Below are 9,474 nucleotides of genomic sequence, written 5' to 3'. Positions count from 1 at the left end.
TGCTCAAGGGGGCGGGGCGGAGGCGGGGCCTGAAGAGCGGGGGCCGCGGCCGCGCGACAATGGGGCGGGGCCAGCCGAGGGGGCGGGGCCTGCGCCCGCGCACTGGCTGCGGCGCGCTCCGGCGAGGGCGCGGGCGAGGCGGCGCGGGCGCCCTCTGGTGGGTGAGGCGCTGCGCAGCGCTGCGACGAGCCTTCAGGCGTCGGGGCGTCTCCGCCCAGGGCGACGGCCAGCGCTTCGGCGGTTCGCTGCCCCCTGAGGGAGCCTGTCATATATACAAAACGGAAAAAGGGAACAGTGCTGGCAGCATAGAAGCGTTGTTTAGTGACATAATATCACGGTGGAAATGCCACTTTGTGGTTTTCCAAGTGCCAGATGCTCCCCTTCACCCGTAGAAACTTCTGGAATACTAACGACGGCCTCGGAGGACGGCGCTTCCGGAGCCTCCCGTGATGTCCACCCCGCCGAGCGCAGGCGGGGAGCGCGTTTCTGTGAGTGTTTTCCTGCTTTTAGAGAATTGACTCACGGACTTGTTGACGGAAGAACACGCAGATGGTTAACCTCGTTCTGACGGTTTAATGTTGGGTGTAAAGACTGTTCCCGCTCCCAGGGTGAAAGCGTGGAGGGAGTGGGGGACCGAGGCTTGGCCATTTCCCACACACGATTCTAAAGTACGGATGTTATTTTCTTTTTATTTGCTTTTTAGGGCCTCGCGCACGCGTACGGAAGTCCCCAGGCTCCGGGTTGAATCCGAGCTGCAGCTGCCGGCCGACGCCACAGCCACAGCGGTGAGGGTCCTTAACCCACCGGGCAGGGCCGCTCGCTGCTAGGCAGGTTCGTCGCTGCTGAGCCATAGCAGGAGCTCCCAAACCTGTGGTTTGCTTTTTTTTTTTTTGTCTTTTTGCCTTTTCTAGGGCCGCTCCTGCGGCATATGGAGGTTCCCAGGCTAGGGGTCAGATAGGAGCTGTAGCCGCCGGCCTACACCACGGCCACAGCAACTCGGGATGGAGCCGCATCTGTGACCTACCCCACAGCTCACCGCAACGCTGGATCCTTAACCCACTGAGCAAGGCCAGGGGTTGAACCTGCAACCTCATGTTCCTAGTCGGATTCGTTAACCGCTGCACCAGGATGGGAACTCCCCAAACCTGTGGTTTTTAAATGAAAGTCAGCAAACTATCAGACTAACACGAACTGCTGCTGAATTGGATTAATATCAGACCACTAAAGTGAATTAATAGTGCATACTTCTGAGTTTTGTTGTGCAGCAGCCATATTTGACTAACATGTTGAAGACATACGTATAGTGTTAAAAATTATGTATTTATTCCCAAAAAGTGTTTCTTGCTGTCATTTCTGCAAAAATTCTATTAATATGAAAAGATTGTCATGTAATTTGTATTTTGCAGATAGTAATGATCTAGAGTTCCCTGACGGCTCAGTGAGTTAAGGATCTGGGATTGTCACTGCTGGGGCTTGGGTCACTGCTGTTATGGGGCTTCATCCCTATCCCAGGAATCTTCTGAGTGCTGTGGGTGTGACAAAAAAAAGAAAGAAAGAAAAACTATACTAATGATCTAAAGGATTAAAAAATAAAATGTAATGTATTCCAGGCCACCAGAAGTAAATTCTCACATAAAAGGGCAAATGATTTTTAACGTGGTTGCCAAGGCCATTCACTAGGGAAAGGACAGGCTTTTCAACAAATGTAAAAGAATGAAGTTGGACCCTTACCTTACAAAATCAATCAGCTCAAAATAGATGAAAGACCTAAATGTAAGATCTAAAGCTGTGAAACTCCTGGAAGGTAGCATGAAGAAAAGCTTCATGGCATTGAATTTGGCAGTGATTTCTTCCATGTGACACCAATGACATAGACAGAAAAAAAAATAGATAAATTTTACTTCATTAAATTTAAAACTTTTGGGAGTTCCCGTTATGGCGCAGTGGCTAACAAATCCGACTGGGAACCATGAGGTTGCAGATTCAATCCCTGGCCTTGCTCAGTGGGTTAAGGATCCGGCGTTGGCATGAGCTGTGGTGTAGGTCTCAGAGGCGACTCGGATCCCACGTCACTGTGGCTGTGGCGTACGTAGGCCAGCGGCTACGGCTCTGATTCGACCCCTATCCTGGGAACCTCCATATGTTGCAGGAGCGGCCCCAGAAAAGGCAAAAAGACCAAAAAAAAAAAAAAAAAAAAGTAAAACTTTTGTCCATTAAAGGACACTAGCAAGAGAGTGAAAAGGCAGAATTCTTGTCATGGCGCAGCAGAAACAAACCTAACTAGCATCCATGAGGATGCAGGTTTGATCTCTGGCCTCACTCGGTGGGTTAAGGATCTGGTGTTGCCATGAACTGTAGGTCGAAGATGTGGCCTGGATCTGACGTTGCTGTGGCACTACAGCTCCGATGCAACCCCTAGCCTGGGAACTTCCATATGCCAAGCGTGTGGCCCAAAAAAGATGGGGGGGGGGGAAGAGAGTGAAAAGACAACCCACAAAATGCACAAAAAGGGAGAAATATTTGCAAATCATGTATTTGATAAGGGATTAATATCCAGAATATATATAAATAATTCAGTGACAACAGAAAAACAACTCATGAGCAAAGAACATTCAAAGATATTTCTCTGGGAGTTCCCATCGTGGTGCAGTGGTTAACAAATCCGACTAGGAACCATGAGGTTGCAGGTTCGGTCCCTGCCCTTGCTCAGTGGGTTAACAATCCAGCGTTGCCGTGAGCTGTGGTGTAGGTTGCAGACGCGGCTCGGATCCCGAGTTGCTGTGGCTCTGGCGCAGGCCGGTGGCTACAGCTCCGATTCAACCCCTAGCCTGGGAACCTCCATATGCCGTGGGAGCGGCCCAAGAAATAGCAACAACAACAATAACAACAACAACAACAACAAAAAAGACAAAGATATTTCTCTAAAGAAGATATACAAAAGATCTGTAAGAACATGAAAAGATATTTAACATCATTAAGTGATGAAAACATGAAAAGATACTTAATCATTAAGGTAATGCAAATCAAAACCATAGTGACATACCACTTCACACCCTTTAGGATAGCAGTGGTATGATAAAAGCTATATTTGGTCTTTGTTCCTGCGTTCAGGAACAGAGTTCCTAAAACCCTTAGAGTCTGCAGTGTGATAAAAGTTTCTTCCATATGTATTGCAACTACTGGGGAGTGGGGATGGTGGGTTAGGTAGCTTAAGGATGGGAGCTAGTTTCCAGAAAGACCAAGTCTTGATTGGAATTTTTAGCCCCACTCCTGACATCTTAGGTGAGAGGGGCTGGAGACTGAGTTTAAATCACTAATGACCAATCATTTAATCAGTTATGCCTAAGTAATGAAACCTCCATTAAAACCTTTAAAGAACAGAGTTCTAGGAGTTCCCCGGTGGCACAGTGGGTTAAGGATCTGGCATTGTCACTACTGTGGCTCTGGTTAATACTATGGTGTTGGTTGGATCCATGGCCCAGGAACTTCCACATGACTTGAGTGTGGCCAAAAAAATCGGGTTCCAGATTAAAGACTTGAATATTAGACCTGAAACCATTGAACTCCTAGAAGAAAACATAAAGCAGTACACACTTCGACATTGGTCTTAGCAATGTCTTTCTAGATATGTCTCCTCAGGCAAGGGAAATGAAAGCAAAAATAAACAAATAGGACTATGTCAAGCTAAAAACTTCTACACAGCAAAGGAAACCATCAGCACAATGAAAGGACAGCCTGCCAAATGGGAAAAGATATTTGCAAATAAGGTATCTAGTAAGGGGTTGATATCTAAAATATATAAAGTACTAATGCAACTCAACAACAAAAAACCCCAAACAACCCAGTTAAAAAGTGGGCAGAGGAACTGAATAGACGTTTCCAAGCAAGACATAGGGATGGTTAACAGGCACATGAAAAGATGTTCATCACTAATTACTAGCGAAATGCAAATCAAAATCGTAATATGATATCACCTCATACCTGTTAGAATGGCTATTATCAAAAAGGCAAGAAGGAGTTCTCATAATGGCTTAGCAGTAACAAACCCAACTAGGATCCATGAGGGCTCGGGTTCTATCCCTGGCCTCACTCAGTGGGTTAAGGATCTGGAGTTGCTGTAGCTGTAGCTGTGGCTGGCAGCTGGAGCTCCGATTTGACCCCTGACCTGGGAACTTCCACATGCCAGGGGTGCACCCCCCCCAAAAAAGACGAAGTTCCTGTTGTGGCTCAGTGGTTAACGAATCCGACTAGGAACCATGAGGTTGCGGGTTCAATCCCTCGCTCAGTGGGTTAAGGATCCGGCATTGCTGTGAGCTGTGGTGTAGGTCGCATACTCGGCTCGGATCCCCCGTCACTGTAGCTCTGGCGGAGGCTGGTGGCTACAGCTCCGATTTGACCCCTAGCCTGGGAACCTCCATATGCTGCAGGAGCAGTCCTAGAAAAGGCAAAAAGACAAAAAAAAAAAAAAAAAAAAAAAAAAAAGAGGCGAGAAATAACAAGCATTGGTGAGGATGTGGAGAAAAAGGAACCTTCATGAACTGTTGGCGTAAATATAAATTGGTACAGCCTCTATGGAAAACAGTATGGAGAATCCTCAAAAACAAACAAACAAACAAAAACAACAACAACAAAAAAACCCCAAAAAACAAAAACTACCAGATGACACAGCTATCCCACTTCTGGGTATTTATCCAAAAAATACCAAAACACTAAGTCAAAAAGATATTTGCACTGCTAGGTTCATTGTGGCATTATTTACGATAGCCAAGATATGGAACCAGCTTAAGTGCCCATCAATGGATGAATGGATAAAGATGTTGTGTATCTGTATCTACACACAGGAATACTACTGAGCCATAAAAAGATGAAATCTTGCCATTTTTGACACCATGGATGGACCTATGCTAAATGAAATAAGTCAGATAAATACCACGTGATTTTACTCATGCATAGAATATAAAAAAAAGTAAATGAACAAACCAAACAAAACATGTAAATTCCGGGAACAGAGTAGTGGTAATCAGAGTGTAAGGTGCTGGGTAAAGGGGTTCGACTGTATGGTGATGGATGGAAACTAAAATAAATCTAAAAGAAAAAGAGTGATTTAACCAATACTAAAGGGTAATAGAGTGACGGCTGAGAGTAAGAATGTATAGGTGACGGTTGTTGAAGCTGGGCGATGAGAATGAGGAAAGGCAGAAGGAAAAGTCAGAGGACTCTCCCAGTAAATTACTGTGGAAATCTCTAGATGATTATTAAGAAGTGGGGGCGTTCCCGTTGGGGCGCAGTGGAAATGAATCCAACTAGTATCCATGAGGATGCGGGTTTGATCCCTGGCCTCTGTCAGTGGGTGAAGGGTCTGGCATTGCCTGCTGTGAGCTGTGGTGTAGATGGCAGGTGCGGCTCAGATCCCGAATTGCTGTGGCGGTGATGTAGGCAGACCACTGTAGCTTTGATTCAACCCCTAGCCTGGGAACTTCCACACGGAGAGGCAGCGCTGACTGCAGAGGGAAGGGCCAACTGGGTGGGCCTCCCTGGTGGTGCCAAGCCGGAGGAGCCTGGGATGCCCGCGGTGCTCAGGAGCCCCTCCAGCCCCTCCCTTTAGGCCTGGACATGCAGAAGTTCCCAGGCCAGGGATTGAACTCATGCCACAGCAGTGACAATGCTGGATCCTTAGCATGCTAGGCCACCACAGAACTCCTCGTCCCATTTCTTGTGGAAGTATGCTTCCCAGCTGTATTAGTTTGCTAAGGCTATCATAAGAGAATACTTCAAACTGGGTGGCTAAAAGAATAGAAATTTATTTCTGGTTCTGGAGGCTAGATGTCCCAGATCAAGGTGTCAGCAAGATTGTTTTTTTCTGAGGTCTCTCTTCTTGGCTTCTGGATGGACGCCTTCTTGTTATGTCTTGTGCTGTGCAGGAGCACAAGAAGAGTCTGCACACCCTGGTATATTTTGGGTGTGCAGACTCTTCTTGCAAGGACATCAGTCATTTGGATTAGTTCCCACTCTAATGGCCTCACTTGAACCTAATTACCTCCTTGAAGGCCCTATTTCCAAATACAGCCACGGTTTGAAGGACTGTTGGCTAGGGTTTCAGCATAAGCATGGGGGTGGGGGCACAGTTCCGTCCATACCCCTAGCCTGATGCATTTAGGATCCCAGATATCTAATTCACTGGCGGTCTGATCCTGAGGGTCATTAAATGGTCTCCATAAGCAGATGACTTCCAGAAGTGGAAAGCTTTCTCCTGTAAGAAATTAGTAAACTGACATCGGAATAAAATAGGGTTGGGAGGCCAGAAGGGGGAGCTCTCACACCCTGCAACAACATCAGAGCCCAACAAGAAGACGGACCGCTCTTCTTTCCCGGCCAGGACTCAGCCAATGAAAAGCTGTGGACTCTGCTTGCGGTAGCCCTCCCAACAGCCCTGTCCCCTCTGTACAAGCGCTCTCCTTCTCTTGCTTGGGTGGGACTTGCATGTGGCTTGCCGTGGTTGCAGACCTCGAAATGCAACTCTCTGGTGATCCTGAATAAACTCATCTTTGCTGGAGAAATACCTGGCAGTTTGTTTTAGGCCAACACTCCAAAAACTTTGTGTATCAAGAAGATGGCATTGGGTATTGTCCAAGATAAACAGATCTGGCCTTTAGTTAAAGTGGTAAAAACAGACTTTATTTAGGAAAAATTACCGTAGCGAAGAGAGCTGAGCTCCACTCCAGTTTGTGCAGTCATGACTGGACACTTTCAGGAAGAAAGGGACCAGGAAGGAAGATGGGGCTTGAGCAGAGGCAGAAAGTGAAAAGTTACCAAAAAGGGGTGAGAGGCTAGTCAGTGTAAATATGATTGTCTGTGCTTACTCATTGCAGGTCTTTTTTTCCTTTTAAATTTCAGTTTCTTTTTGAGGATGAGTTTTCTGTCTTCATTTGAATGAAATGAGTTATTTTTTAAAATTAAAGTATAGCTGATTTACAATATTGTGCCAGTTTCCACTATACAGCAAAGTGACCAGGTCATACAACATATATATGTTCTTTTTTTCATATCATCCCCATCATGTTCTGTCCCAAGAGACTGGACACAGTTCCCTGTGCGCTACAGAAGGATCTCGTCCATTCTAAATGTCATAGTTTGCCTAATTGCCATTTCTTGAAATTAGGCTTCTGTCCTTCCAGAGAGACTGGGAGACAGAGACCCTATCCTTCCTGACGATTACACTTCAAAGGAATAGTTTTTCAGGTCCTCGAGAAAGACACACTTGGACTGTAGGTGCTACAAATGCATCTAAAGGGACAGAGGAGGTATTTATAGTTGGAACCCCTTTAAGTAAATGCTCTAAGGAAGGGCAGTCAGGGACCTATCATCAGGTACTGGCTAGAACAAACAGCACATTCTTTTGGCAATCTTAAAATCTTCAAGACAGAATTTCATCCCAGGGCCACCCCAAGCATGTGCCTCTATCTGCTAGAAGCCATGTAGTTTGGTCAGGTCTCTTAGTGCATGGATTTGGATGGAGTCTTTTGTGCCAAGAGTTTTCTGCAGTTCTCAGCAAAAACGTCTTTCTCCCATGACCTTTGGATCAATATCCAAGATCCGACAATGGCCTTTAAAATTCCTAAATATCATGCTCAACAATCAAGGTGCAAATCTTTCCAAGGATTGGACTTTCCAACCGTTGGACTTTGCAGCTGTTGAGTGAACTGGCCCAGGAACCGTCTAGAATTTTATCAACCCCAACACATCTACATGCATTGTGTACTCTAGGCCTCCAATAATAAGCTGCTGTTACTCTTGTCCCCCAGAGCCTTAAAGAGACCCAAGAGACATCAGGAATAGAAGGAGACAAGGCACCACAGTGGAAGCTATTATCTAATTATTTGCTCACAAAGTCATACAGAAACCATTATTTAATGCCATTCAGGGCATTTATTCTCCAAAATCAGACCAGATAAATTCAGACAGCAGCTGATACCTTAAACTGTACATTTATATCTCCTCAACGAGAATCCCTGGGACGTTTCTTCCTGTGCTTACCTCCTCAAAATGCAGCTTATAATTTGGGCACGTTTCTGGTGAACAAGACTTGCTGTTTCAGCTGCCAAAGTTTCTCTTAGCTCCAGGAAGCCACCTTGTCCAAGGACCTGCCCTTTCTAGAGGGGCCAGCATCTAACTGGACATCCAGGGGTATAAAGGCCTGGCTGTTTTGGTCCAGTGGGGACAACTCTTGTGAGTTGTATATGCCCCAAAGCTTCCCTTGGCTTTGGTTTGGCCAAGGCTTTGCCAGGCCAGAATGGCTGCTGGATTCACCTTCTGCCTAATCCTGTTCCCCACCCAGCCTCCCAGGTGTTGCTGTTCCCAACCAAGCTTGGGTCCACTCGCCTGACCTGCAGCACAATCAGCCTACTGACATGGGCTGTGCTGGAGGAAAGCACAGGGTCTTTTGCAGGGCACCACGCAAGGGTCTGGAAAGCTAGTTCTCAAAGACCCAAACTCCCCAGTGGCTTTTAGGGAAGGATTTAAAAGGCAACATTAGGGATGAGGGTCACAGGGTGCTTGTGCACATTCTTTTGCTTTACTGGGGCTTTTTTGTTTGTTTGTTTTTTGTCTCTTTAGGGCTGTGCCCACAGCATGTGGAAGTTCCCAGGCTAGGGATCGAATTGAAGATGCAGCTGCTGGCCGATGCCACAGCCACAGCAATGCGGGAGCCTCGTCTGTGACCTACACCACAGCTCACCGCAATGCTGGATCCCAAACCCACTGAGCAAGGCCAGGGATTGAACCTGCATCTTCATGGATATTAGTCAGGTTTGTTAACCACTGAGCCACGACGAGAACTCTTCTGATTAATTGGTGGTGATGTTTTGGGAATCTTGATCACTAGTCTTCTGGTTTCACTCAGTCTGGGGTCTGCGTGGTTGTGGTCAGCATGTAATCAGCATCCTCCCGGTGGGGGGTCTTGGTTTCCTCAGAACAACTCAAAGAAATGCCTCAGTTCAGTCTCTCTTCAGGAGGAGCTAGGAGTCCTGTGACTGTTTTATGACCGAACTGTTGTTTCTTGACTGCTTTTCCTTCGTATCTGTATTTCTTCGCTTCTCTAATTATTAACTGCTTGAGTCAGCTCTTTGGAACTTAGGGAAGGCCTAGGAGACTAAATGTTTTCTATAAACAAGAAGTGGGGGACATGGAAGGGCTTTGGCACCTGAGAAGGCCTCCCAGGGGCCTGCTCGGTTTCACTGGTCCCCCCAAAAATGCCCCGAAGGTAAAATTCCATCTCAATGGTAGCTTTCAAAGAATCTAACATGCATTAGGGGTCAGTTGGACTTTCCAAATATTCAAAACAAACCCATCAATTGATTTTATGAGGATGATAAATTACCCAGAGAGACTGGAGACACTGCACTGGTTTGTGCCAGGATTTTTGATCTGACTACAAGTTCTGTGGTATGTAATTTAACCCTGACTATGTCCCAAATT

General features: G+C 46.4%; 1 protein-coding gene across 3 annotated transcripts in view; it reads left to right on the top strand.

The window, feature by feature from the left end:
* The first annotated feature begins 165 nt into the window (after positions 1-165).
* GPAT3 (glycerol-3-phosphate acyltransferase 3) overlaps positions 166-9,474 on the top strand; it is an 88,166-nt gene continuing 78,857 nt past the window's right edge. For all 3 annotated transcript variants that reach the window (XM_084973682.1, XM_084973678.1, XM_003129347.6), the window contains exon 1: positions 166-488. The gene's annotated coding sequence lies outside the window, so the exon portion shown is untranslated. The remainder of the gene's footprint in view (positions 489-9,474) is intronic.

Source organism: Sus scrofa, chromosome 8, assembly GCF_054392235.1.
Source record: "Sus scrofa isolate SSC_HxYL_T2T_F1_AM1 chromosome 8, Sscrofa_HxYL_maternal_Yorkshire_Landrace_v2.0, whole genome shotgun sequence".
Classification (NCBI taxonomy): domain Eukaryota; kingdom Metazoa; phylum Chordata; class Mammalia; order Artiodactyla; family Suidae; genus Sus; species Sus scrofa.
The sequence above is the reverse complement of the archived record's forward strand: the minus strand, read 5'-3'. Positions and strand labels throughout refer to the sequence as shown.